This window comes from Rhipicephalus microplus, chromosome 5 (genome assembly GCF_043290135.1).
Source record: "Rhipicephalus microplus isolate Deutch F79 chromosome 5, USDA_Rmic, whole genome shotgun sequence".
Lineage (NCBI taxonomy): Eukaryota > Metazoa > Arthropoda > Arachnida > Ixodida > Ixodidae > Rhipicephalus > Rhipicephalus microplus.
This window is the reverse complement of record NC_134704.1, coordinates 199,217,044-199,230,188: the sequence shown is the minus strand read 5'-3', so window position 1 is coordinate 199,230,188 and position 13,145 is coordinate 199,217,044. Positions and strand designations below refer to the sequence as shown.

Here is a 13,145-nt window from a genome sequence, read left to right as displayed (position 1 = left end):
CAGTATGCCTGAGAGTGTGTGCTTTGAGAGCTTCTCAAGTCATGCACGGCCACATAATACTGCAGGGCACATAAAAAGATGATAAGCTTAGGTGCCGAAAATTGTTACAATTTATACAAAAGAGAGCAACCTCTACTTTCTGGCTAGCTTCTGCCATTACAATGCAAGTAAGTACAGCAAAGGTTCGTTAATGGGGCCAATAAACAGGCTCAAACTTTTTTTACACACCCCAAAACAAGCTCACCATCCGTACAGTAGACGGTAGCAATCATATATTTTTATTATTGCAGCGTTGCAAGCCGCGCAGCCTTCCATTTGGAGAAACAATCCTCGTGCTTCCCTGCTTCTGACCAATCCCTCTAAGACCAGCAGTGACGCAAACGCGCCCATGAGCAACTTGCTGTTCATCGAGTGGTCCTTTGCCCTACGAAACAGTGCTTTGGCCCTGCTGTGATGCAGTTTTGGTCGCGCAGTCCACATTTTCATTTTCCTGTGCTGCCCTCTGCTGTTTTGTAGATCTCAAGACCACCGGAAAAAGCGGTGTTGTCAGCGCGAAAAACTTCGAGATATACAGGCGTCTTTACTGCTAAGGGATGGATGCGCCTTGCGCCCTGCCATCATGACACATGCTCATGTGGAAGAAGTGCTGCTTGGTCGTTGGCTGCGCAGCGATGACATAAAGCTAACATCATGTCACACTGCTGGGTGGAGCCGTGACAACAGCTACATCTTCCCCCTCTTTTTGGCAAAAAGGGCAGTGAGGTCGTGTGAAAATTTGATCTGACCCTTGCGAATTCCTTACTATAGAACATATTCACAAAATTCTAGCGGCAGCATGTTCATATAGGAAAAGTATGCATATTTCTCTTTATTACAATTTTTGGACTTCTAGATTGTTTACTGGCCCTGTAAACTAAACTAAAACTAATAAAAGGCCTTACACGATGATGACAGAATTGGAAGCACATACAAAACCACCAGCTTAATTAGGAAAAAAAATTCACAGCATATCCACAAAGTGAATAATGATGAGTGGGGCGAAGTGCTGGAGGGTTTTCATCGCTAAACCATGAACCGTTCGCGAATATTGCCCTCTACATCATCAAAGACGTGACAAACACTGTATATATTTATACAAGAAATTTTCTTATTTGTAAGTGGTAGCTATACGTCGCTTTCGTTTTCCCTTCCTTGTAATGGCTTTATGGTCGGTGAAGTGGTGGATCGGTGATGGGGCATAGTGGGATGTTTCCAAGGACGAATTAGTGGGCAGTTTGCAAAAGTGTGACTATAGGCGGTCGCTTACAGACAAGGGATGAACACAGTAGGACAATCTATGGTTCTATAACTTTCATATTGGCTACTTCTCAACAGTATTTACATTATGGTCGGTGAAGAGGTGGATTCGTGATGGAGTGTAGTGGGCAATCGGCAAAGGTGGAACTACAGGCAGTCACGTACATACATACAAGGAATGGCAGCCCCAGAACGTGGCTGATCCCTCTGTCTAGAAATCGGTATACCATGACAAAGTAGCATTCATTCCTTTGCCGCAAGGGCGAAGGAATGAGTGCTAAGGGAACAAATGTTATTGCCTTTTGAAGAATGGCAAGCAGCTCGAAACTTCCAGGCTACACCTCAAGCAGGAAGAACACATGAAATCAGCATACATAGGATAAGCGCAGACTAACAACTGTCACAGCTCGACAATTGAGGCGTGCTGCTCAAGCACAAAGAAAGACGCATGAAACGAACGCACTAATACACTCATGATTACCGCAAACAGAGTGCTCACTTTGCTAATGCGGCTGTGGCAGTGAGTGAAGTGACCTTCGTGCACTCTTTAACCACTGTAACTTCAAGGCAAACTTGTGGTGGAACCACAAAACGTACAAAGCGTACAAATCGTGAAATAAGTGCGTGCGTACGAGTAACCACGCCCTGTAGAGGCGCAGGTGCATCAAAATGCATAGGGCAACGACACTAGGAGCACCATCTAGCTACTGATGACGAAAACACACTTAAGCTGCTCAGCTCTGAAGACGGTATATGGTGTATATAAATTGCTTGCTATAAGCAAGCTCGCCAATGTACACTGTGTGGTCAAGTAGTTACGCACCGCATGCTGTGAGAGGAGAGATTGTAGGTTCGACACCAGCCAACAGAACTTCTTTCTTTGCAATCTGTTTGTCTATATTTTACACCACATCCATGACAAAAATATTTCAGTGGAGCTGTGGTGAACCCCGAAATAAAACACTTTCATTTTAAAAAAGATTCATTTTCTCAAAAAGTGAACACAATCAGCGCTTCAACTAATTTGGTAATGCAGGTGAACATAACTTGCAAACCGGCAGCTATCGGTGGTTTCCGGTACCGTGCTTGCCATAGCCACTGAACCTGCTTGCCGTGTGGGCTGCTATTTATTTTCTTGACTATGTTCCTTGCTTCGTTCACAGCAGTCCTTGTTTGAGCATTATTGTATTGCCACAAGGACCAGGTGTTCCAATTGGACATGAGATTGCACAGTTGACTTAAAATAAAATAAAAGCTCAGCAGTGTGACGGAATGTGGATTCTCTCCGAAAAGCACAAGAGCCTCCGATGTGCTCACGTCTGTGATTGCCATGTGCCTCATCACAGGCACACCAAAATGCATTTAAAGACCGATATTGCCATGCCGTGTGTTTGATTGCGGAATCTCATCTGCGCCTGATTATTCGTATAACTTCAACTGCTTCTATTACATGCACGCCAACAGTTCTTGATTGCTGTTTATGCATGCTCATTGAGCAGTATGTAAAAACACCACCAGCTGTTATTTCTCATTTTGCAGGCCAACTCAAAGTTTATTGGTAATACAAACTCTGACTGGGCACTACTTCAGTGTCTGCATGAGAGAAGTGACAGACCTTCGAACAACAAAAGAAGGTACCAGCAAGCTTTCCATCAGAGCTTTTTTTTTTTTTTTTCATCTGTCTGATCTTGCCAGACGATGTACAATTTTTACAGTGGAGCTGTAAATGGCACACATGCAGTATTTTGCGGGCCCCACAGCAAAATTTAAAACCATGTGACCTCTGCCTAGTGAGCGATGCCATCGATTTTGAAGCATTTTGAATAATTTTTATGTACGACCCTCTATAAAGCAGTGGAATTGCATCAGAAAAAAGTTACCAAGGAATAATGCAATAAACAAAGCAAAATGAATTTGTTTGGCGGAGCCAATATTGAACGACACAAGAACACAAGACACCAAACGAACAAAACCCAAGGACGGGTGCCACACTCGCAGCTAATCTTTATTCTCGTCAGCTCACACATATATACAGGCCCGTGGTCACAAAAACCAGGTAATACAACGCAAAGGTTTCTTCATGCTTTCCTATTCAAACAAGATACTTCTTTTTGTTGTAAAGTGGATGAAATGATGATACATAAGTTACTGACAGCCCACTCTAAATATAGAAGGATGGAATAGCCACTTCGTGCTTGGGGGCGGCTCACCAGAAGACATGCAGCCATAGGATTAAGGAAAGCGTTTTTAGACAAGTAGGTCGGCTGGTGCGCGGACAAGTAGGTCGGCTGGTGGTTTCCCAGAACATGTAGTGACCAGAGAGTGTGAAAAGTTAATCAAATCACTAAAGAAAAGAGCGGAGAAAAAAAGAACCTGGTCAATAACAAGAAAATATCTGTAATACCGTATGTGCGTAAGATGTCGCATGGATTGAAAAATATGGCGGGCTGATTTGGAATGAGCGTAGTTTTTAGAAGGATGGAAGCTTGGGAGAGTTTGTACGACACTAAGGAACCAGATCTGAAGCACAAAAAACAAGGACCGAAAAAAAGAGTACACAGGACATGCGCTAGCTTGGTCCTTGTTTCTTGCCCTTCAAATTTTGTTCCTTAAGATAGTTTTTACAGTGTCTAACCAGCTGCAACGAATATGTACACGTGTAAGCAAAAAAATTAAGGAGAGAAATGAGAAGAAAACAACAGGATGCGGCATCAATCACCATTTCAAAGCTGTTGACTGCGCCCCAGGGGTGGTGTACAAGCTTCATTTATCTTGAAACGCTCTATACATTGGAGAAACTGGTAGGTGCGTCAATCTAAGATAAAACATGAGGCTGATTCTCACACTGACACCCTTTCACACATCGGTGCATATTGCGAAGAGTGCACGTTTGAAAAAAACTAGCATCATCTCCAGAAGTAATAAACAGACAACTCGGGAGATTACAGAGGCAGTGCACATATCGAAGCTGGTCGTCAGCAGTTCTGCAAATTCCGAACTTGCAACTCTGCGCTTTCAACTGCAGGTCTCTCAAGAAGCTTTCAAAAGATTCACCACCCGCCTGGACGTGCTTCTGAAACAAGTACCATTAGAAAGTTTCATTTGTGCGAGGCTCGCATACCTTTCAAACTATCATATTTTATATTCTAACTATTATTTTTCCCTTCCGGGTATTCAGCAAGGCAGCGCCATAACCTCTCTATTACACCCTTTCAGTCTCGAAATAACCGTTTCAAGTATTCATTTTTTCCGAGGACAGTCCCTAATTGGAAGAACCTAACCAATGGCGTTGTTCTACAGCCATCCCTTGAAATGTTTGCGTCGTGTTTAATTGTGTCATATATATATCTTGGATTGTATGTTGTATTTGTTGCTGTATTTTTTACTAATATTGAATAAGAGTTCTTTTGTTTGATTTTTCTTGCTCTCAAATATTCTGAGAACTATTTATGTTTAGACGGATGTTTGCTTTGCGATACTCATGATTGTATTTCTCGCCCTGCTATATTCACTCATGATTGCATTTCTCATATTCACTCATGATTGTATTTCTCGCCCTACAGTATTCACACACACACATGCACGCACACGCATGCACGCACATACATATACAAAGGAAAGAAGTGTATACTTAAGGGCTCGTTTTTTTTATGTTTTGCCACAATATTAATGATATCTAACAGACAATAATGCCAAGGAAGGTATAGGGGAAGTTATTAGACCGAATTGTATAGTAAATGTGAAGAAAGAAAAGTGGGTGAAAAGATGACTTGCCGTGGGCAGGAACTCATATATATACTCTGCAACAACTTTTCTTGGCACTGAAGAGAAAGCTACAAAGGCCGAGGCACATGTATCACTACGCAAAGTAGTCCGTTTTGGCGCGCATCTCGTAACGCTATGGAAAGTGAAAGCGTTTCATGTAGACGCAGACGTCGTTTAGCATTCGAGGTGCACGTAAAAAGACGGGACTTTCTTGCGTATTCAATAACGCCAAGTGACAACGAATAAGTTAATGGTGGGAGCTGCATCCAGTCTCAGATAGCTGCAGGTAGAAAATAACGGGGGAAACTTCTATATTTCACAATGAAGATACAGACGCTCTTGATGAACTACATCCACTGGCGGTAGGATGCCCGTGATTTGGCTCTGTAGCCTTTGCTCCAATGCCAAGAAAAGTCGTCATCGCCTAGTATAGAATGAAGGTGTCAAAGCGTTGCCACTATTTACGTGTTGTTCTGCGGACGCAAAGCATGGAAAATTAGATCGGTGTGTCCAGACATAAACATGACTGACATTCTGGCGGCCCACATGCAGTTATTAGTGACAATTGCTTTATTACGTGCCGCGCAACTCTTCAAACAAACTATCAGCAGCGTTGCGTTCCTGGAACAGATGATGTCCGCTGATGAATCGCCAGCACAGTTTCACGCTACCGATTCGACTAGACGTCACGAGCCCTTGCAGATAGCACGTTTCCCCATTAAGCAGACTTGCACAACAGGGTTGCGTCGGCACCTAACAAAGCATCGTGAATTCCAGGACACACACGTGACCGCAGTTTATTCAGCGAAATTAAGTAGGTACGTGATTGTGACTTTGACTTTGGTGGCCCCAAGAACAAGGTGTATATGTATTGACGTGCCGACGTGGCTATTGCCGGTGATAGACGCTCCCAAATCCGACTTTGGCGCAGTTTGGTGCAATTTTCGTTGATATTATCAGGATGGATATTATCACGATGGATATTATCAGGATGGCCCAGTAAATATAATTTGGCGCACTTTGGCACAGTTGGCGCAAGAGTGTGATTAGTAAAAAAAAATTTGCCTCAAACAAACTGCGTAACTGGCCTCTTCTGTTAAGACCAACTCTCACAGCGATCAACAACGATGAGGATTCTACACAACGAACATTATAGTCTTGATAGACGTATACATAGAAAGCAAATAAAAAAAAACGTCCTGGCACAAATACTGCAAGCAAATCGACAACATAATGTGACTTGGACGGAGAAAACAAGATAAGAAGAAAAGAAAGGTCAGCCTGGGTAGAGAAAGAGCCAGCTTTATCAACAAAGAAAGCAACAAAAATTGTTTGTCCTTTCGTGTTTTCCTTCCCGAAAAGGAGTACAATAGAGAACAAAAGAACACAAGATCTTGGCTAGAGGGGAAGATGCAAAGGAAGGGGGATGAATAAAAGCCAAATGAAAGTCAACACAGGAACAAAGATTGTCTGTGCATTATAATCACGTGAAATGGAAACCGCATATGCAGCACTAACACTCCCGTAAAAGGACTGACTCAATGCATTGTCATTGCCACCACACAATGGCACCTGAGTACTTGTGGTCCGTTGGCGTTGTTTTTGCATAGGGCCTGTACGCGTTGTATCTGCTCCTAATGAAATGCAGCAAATTGTGATGTGCCATTTTCATTGTTAAAGTGCACGACAAAGGCAGGTCATTTTGCACACTAAATATGCCTGCTTCATGCCTTTTTTGTGTGCCCAAGATCGTGAGAAACATAAACAAAGATCTTCACCTGCATGTCATTCAGGAAAATTTACTGCAGGCTGAGAATAAAATATTCAAACCTCAAAAAAAAAGCTTCAGACTTTCATAAGCTACTCGGCATATACTGGCTTTGTCAAGGTAGCGGTATGCTATGAATGTGTATCCAAAAGGGACAGCAAAGCCAGTAAAACGACCTCTCAGAAGGTGAACAGACAGAAGAATAAATTTTTCATGCTTTGAAGGAAAACTGTGTCTCTTCCTTTTCACCTTTTTTCTGATCGGCAAAATAGGGTCGTGCTATAGCTTTATTGTGGTACCAATTTATTCATGAGCATATTTATTATCAACTTACAAAATCAAGTAGCCATTAGACTAATCTAAATACTTAACTTTAAAGCATAGATTTAGCACGCAGAGCCAAGTAAATGCCTTTTCTTGGTTCCTTTCCTTACAATTATACGTGTACTTCATTCAATGTTTTAAAGCAACATATTTGCGCATACTTGGCATGTTAGCATTTTGTTTTTTGGGGCACTTCTGATAAGACAAACAAATGATCGTGGTTATTTTGAGTTCGCCTTAAAGAGAGTCTACTGTAGTGGTCTTGAATGAGTATTCTTCTGTTTTATGTGAGTATTGGCATCTCTTAGAGTAGTATGTTGGTGCTAATAGATATTGATGATGATTGATGTTTTGTGGCGCAAGGGCCATTTCATGGCCAAAGAGCGCCGGTTCATTTTACTAGAGATATGGACAATGATTGTAATAAGCGGCTGTATAAGGGCCATAAAATTCTTCGCGCTAAGGCGGGCAAAAACGTAGAAGTAACAAAATCGTGAACATGCCGTGAAAGGTGTGTGGTGTTAATGGATGACAAAAGTTTGTGATAATAAAAACGATGGTCATACATGGCATTAGCACAAGTGCCTCACTCGTTCACACCCTTGCGTCCAAGGGCCGCGAGGCCAGTGCTTTGTTGAGTGTAGCCGCCGCAGCGGAGACCTCTCTGGAGAGGTCATGCTACCGAATGCCCGGGTATATGATATGAAAAGTATGAACTTCTCTTAAAAAAGCTAACAATGATTTATGTGCAAAGGTGGTTCCCTACCGACGAACATTGCACGATGGAGTGGTATCTGTTGTCATTAGGGTAACGGAAAGTGTTGTCTTCTCAGCGTGTCTAATTCTTTACACTGGATCAGAATGTGAAGTGCGGTGAGTGCTTCTCCACATTTATCACACAAAGGTGGATCTCCCCCAGACAAACGAAATGAATGTGTTGTGTGTGTATGTCTTGTTCTTAACCTTGTAAGGATTACTTCTGTGTGGCGTGATTTTGATACTGGTGGCCAATGACCAAGTTACGGCTTTATGACATGCAATTTACTTGGCAGCAGCGGGGGCAGCGAAAGCTTGTTCCTCACACGCCTGTGTTCGATTATTTCAGTTGACAACTCAACGGCTGATCATCGTCGGCACATCGTCACATGCTGTGCTGCCACCCATCGCTGACTGCGTCGCACGTTTCGGGAGGCAAGCCCTGACGAAGCAAAAAAGCTACCGCCGTGGAGCAACACCAGGGGAACCGTCTTTAAAACCAGTAACAGCGGAGGTCTGCACTTCACTTGGCAGCAGCGGGGGCAGCGAAAGCTTGTTCCTCACACGCCTGTGTTCAATTATTTCAGGTTTGCATTCATTTTTTTTTACATACTAAACAAAGATTATTCTTTTTGCTGCCTTTCTGCTGCCAAGGAGGTGATACATTTCTTGTGTGAAGTATTGCTGTAGTCATGAGTTAATTAACGAAGTTGCGAGAAGAAATGAGAAAGGAGATGATTGAATTCAAATCGTCAATTGAAAGAGAGCTAAGAAAGGAAATAAGAGACCTAAAAAACAGTGTGAGCTTTTTGAACGACGAAGTTGAGAAAATAAAGAAAAAGAAGGCGGATCTTGTGGGGGATAACAAGTCACTCAGAAGCGCTAATGAGCAGTTGAGAACCGAGTGCGAAGCTTTCAAGAAACAAATGTCTCAACAAGAGCAGAGGATAACTGCATCTGAGCAATACTCCCGCAAATGTAACCTTGAGATTAAGGGAATACCCAAACTTGCTGAAGAAGATCTTGGAAATACCCTTCACAGGATCAGCGGACTGCTGAATGTGCCTGTAACCAAAGATGATGTTGAAAAATGTCACCGTGTACCAGCAAAAAATGCCAGTTCAATACTGAACATAATAGTCCAATTCCGCAGCCGTTCAAAACGTGATTTGGTGCTGCAGAAAGCAAAGAAGACGCGCATCTCGACACAGGGCCTCGGTCACGCCTCTAACACACCTGTGTTCATCAATGAACATTTATGCCCAGTCCTAAAGCAGCTTCTTGGAGCGGCAATAGCTAAAAAGAAAGCAGCGAACTGGAGGTTCCTGTGGACGAATGATGGGCGTATTCTCACACGAAAGGATGAAGGCTCACATGTATTGCACATTCGCGACGCAAGCGACATTGAAAAGATTGCCTAAAAACGCTATCCGGAATTGCGGTGCAGCTTCTGTTTCGCCACGGCGGTATCACCTTGTGACGTCAATAATCTTATAGGAAATCGGTGTAGCGATAGTCTGTGCTGCCTTCATCTAAACATTCGTTCAGCACGGAACAAGGAAGATGATCTATCTATTTTTTTAGATACGTTTTCTTTTTCTTTGGACGTAATAATGATTACGGAAACTTGGTATACTTCAGACGTCGAGATTTACAAGCGAGATGGTTATAATACTTTCTTTCTTAACCGAACAAAGAAAAAAGGTGGTGGCCTCATGGTTCTAGTGAAAAACTGCATAGACGCTCAAATAATACCACAATTTTCTTATGTCAGTGCTGACATTGAGTGCTTAACTTTGACTACACGTAATTACGTATATGCTGTCATGTACAGACCACCCGATTCATCTGTGAATACATTTATTAGTAGCCTTGAAGAATTATTAAATTACGTAAATGACAACAATTTAAAACTTATTCTTGGCGGTGACCTTAATATCAACATACTGGAGTCGTCTGCTGTCGCAATTACATTTGTGTCTGCGGTCGAGTCAAGTGGCTACGATATAGTAACGGAAACTCCCACACGTAACACACCTACCTCAGAAACGTTAATCGATCTATTTATTACTAACGTAAACAAAGATAAGATAGAGACTGGTGTAATATGTTGTGACATCAGCGACCACTTTGCACTCTAGTTTGTTACGGAGAGTGCAATCAAGAAGTCCCAAACACTGCCCGCTAGAACAGTGCAAAATATCACACCTCACACTTTAACAGCATTCAGCACGAGCCTTTCCCAAACAGACTGGAGTGTGGTATACCACTCAAAAACTGCAGATTTAGCCTATGAAACATTCTTGATTATATTCAAAAAAGTCTATTTTAGACAGTTTAAAGAAAAACTTCTACAGAAATGCCGTAGAAGTCGCAAACCATGGATCAATCACGAGTGTTTAAGAATGATCGAAAAGAAATCAAAGTTATTCAGAAGGTTTTTAAAAACTAAGGATGCGTCAGACTTAACCGCATTTAAAGAATACCTCAATAAGACGAACGCCTTTATCAAGAAAGAAAAAAGAAATTACTTAAATCAACAATTCCATGCAGACAATTGCAAAGGCAGTGCAGAACTGTGGAAGAAACTTAACGCTTTGCTTCACAGGACACCGATCTCTCCTGGGGTTACTGAAATAAATATAGATGGTCAAGCGGTTACTGATTTAGAGCTCGCAGAAAGATTTAATCATTTTCCCACAAACGTTCCACAACCGACGCAAACAGCGCAGACAGCTATAACTGACGCAATGACAATACAGACACAGAACATCTTTCTTCGACCAACCGATGATCAAGAAATAGTTTCAATTTTTCCCACGCTAAAACAGAGCAGTGCTCGTGACATAGATGGTATTCAGATTTCCCCGATCAAACATGCAATCGATATCATAGCTCCCATGCTCTCTCACATTTATAATTGGTCCCTATCAACAGGCTGTTTTCCAAAACAAATGCAAATGTCCGTTGTCAGCATGTTATATAAGAAAGGAGACAAGAATGATCTTACGAACTATCGGCCAATTTCTATATTACCCATATTTTCAAAAGGCTTGGAGAAAATTATTTTTAAAAGACTCATAAATTTTCGTATGAAGTTTAACATAGTATCTCAATCTCAACATGGTTTTATGAAGGGCAGGTCGACGCAGACTGCTTTACTAGCTCAGAAAGAAACAATCCTTAAATCGTTTGAGAGTAAAAAACTTTGCATTGGTGTTTTCATAGATTTTTCTAAGGCTTTCGACCGTCTCTGTCATCATACTTTATTTGAAAATTAGAAATATATGGTGTTCGCGGCATTCCACTTTCCCTTTTGAAATCTTACTTTAAGTACCGCTCACAATGTGTAAAAATTAAGGATTAATTTTCTTCTCTCCAGGCAATAACCATAGGGGTTCCGCAAGGTAGCATTACAGGACCGCTGCTTTTTAACCTATACATAAATGACATTGTCAAGGTCAGTGACAAACCTAAATACATAATACATGCGGATGACACCAGCATTTTCTTTACAGGTAACGACATGACTGCCATGACCACACTTATAAACACTACGTTAGAAAGCTTAAACACATGGAGTGAACGAAATTCATTACTCATTAATGCAACAAAAACAAAAGCTGTAGTTTTTCATTCGCGGAGACAGATTTCCTTAGACAATAGATTACGTATAGGTAGCGCAACAGTTGAAATTGTAGAAACCGTTAAAACTTTAGGAGTACTTTTTAATTGCACAATGTCGTGGGATCCTCAGATTAATAATCTAATTACCAACCTATCAATATGTGTGGGCATACTTGCACGAATGCGTTATTTATTAGTTTCAGTTTCTGTTAAACTAACACTTTATAACAGCTTGTTTTTGTCTCGTGTAAATTATTGTCTTTTGGTATGGGCAAGTTCGACAGCAACCAACATAAGTAAAATATACAGACTACAAAAAAAGCGATCAGGTCTATAGCAAATGCCGACTACTATGCACACACTGATGAACTGTTTCTGCGCTATAATATTGTCCCAATTCACAAACTTTACAAGTATTCCCTAGCAATAAGATATAAGCAATCTCTTTTTCATAAAAATCGTGCCTTCTGAGATATCTTTGTACTGGAAATGCATGCTATTCCGTACCCTACTCGTCACCAACAACACTGGAACCTTCATTCTGTAGAACAAATTTTGGGCGACAAATGTTGTGTTTTAGTGTTTCTTTGTTATTAAATAAATTACTGGAGGAAAAAATAATCCTTGAGAAATGCAGTGCACGTGACGTTAGGGAAGTGCTTTTATCGTGAAAATCGAGAAAATGATGGTCCAGGCATTCATGGAACTGTCTATATATATTTATATATGTGTGTGTGTGTATATATATATATATATATATATATATATATGTGTGTGTGTGTGTATGTGTGTCTACATATATATGTGTATATTTATGTGTATGTGTGTACACGCAATTTCTATGCATAGCATTGTTGTCATATATATAGTATTTTGTATTCTGTCATATTTTGCATTGTACTTCGGAATTTGAGCCGAAAGAAACTACTTACGCATATTAGTCTCTGTACATAGCATTACTGTACGTGCACTTTCCGACTTGTACTGCCCCAAACATCTCATGGCCTATGTTCATTGCCTATATGCTCATGGCCTATGTTTCTTCACCTATGTCCACGTTGCTTGCCATGTATTAGGGAGGCTCGGGTTCTCCTCAAGTGACAAAACATCACTTTTCTCCCGAGCCTGCCCTCATCCTTGGGATGAAATGAAATTGAGTTGAATTACCTGTGTGTGTGTGTCCCATCTGCTCTACCAATAGCCCCTGAGCCTTCGTTTTAGAAAAGCTTCCAAGTCGAGTGCAAGAACTGGTATCGATGTATTAGAAGCGGTTTTGTTGGCGGATCCAGCTAGCAGGGGCCACCAGAACGTTGCCTTGAATTTCGCGGTGTCCTGGCAACCAGCAGACTACAACATGCTACTTAGATGAGTAGACTGCGCATAAGAGCGAATAAAGTGAGACAAGGACAAGGTTTTTGTGCTTTTTGAGAGTTTTCAGAGCTTTTACTACACTTAGTGAATCTGTATATATTATTTCCTTTGTAGTTTTATTTGTTTAATGTGTGACAGCCGCAAGTATCGCATAAGCTTCGCCGGTGAAAATGCTTGAATCAGAGTGCAGAACGCCGGCTCTCGAAAAAGATAGGCCGACGGCTGCGTACGAGATAGA

The 13,145-nt window shown here is 41.5% G+C and overlaps 1 protein-coding gene and 1 long non-coding RNA gene across 4 annotated transcripts in view; one reads left to right on the top strand and one right to left on the bottom strand.

Annotated features, from left to right (window-relative positions):
• Nucleotides 1-13,145, bottom strand: part of wts (serine/threonine-protein kinase warts) — a 264,916-nt gene that overhangs the window by 10,808 nt on the left and 240,963 nt on the right. The gene's annotated exons all lie outside the window — the stretch shown is intronic.
• The window catches only part of LOC142818090 (uncharacterized), a 31,466-nt gene that overhangs the window by 16,605 nt on the left and 1,716 nt on the right, over nucleotides 1-13,145 (top strand). For both annotated transcript variants that reach the window (XR_012895553.1, XR_012895554.1), the window contains exon 2: nucleotides 8,259-8,496. This is a non-coding gene — a long non-coding RNA (uncharacterized LOC142818090). The remainder of the gene's footprint in view (nucleotides 1-8,258; nucleotides 8,497-13,145) is intronic.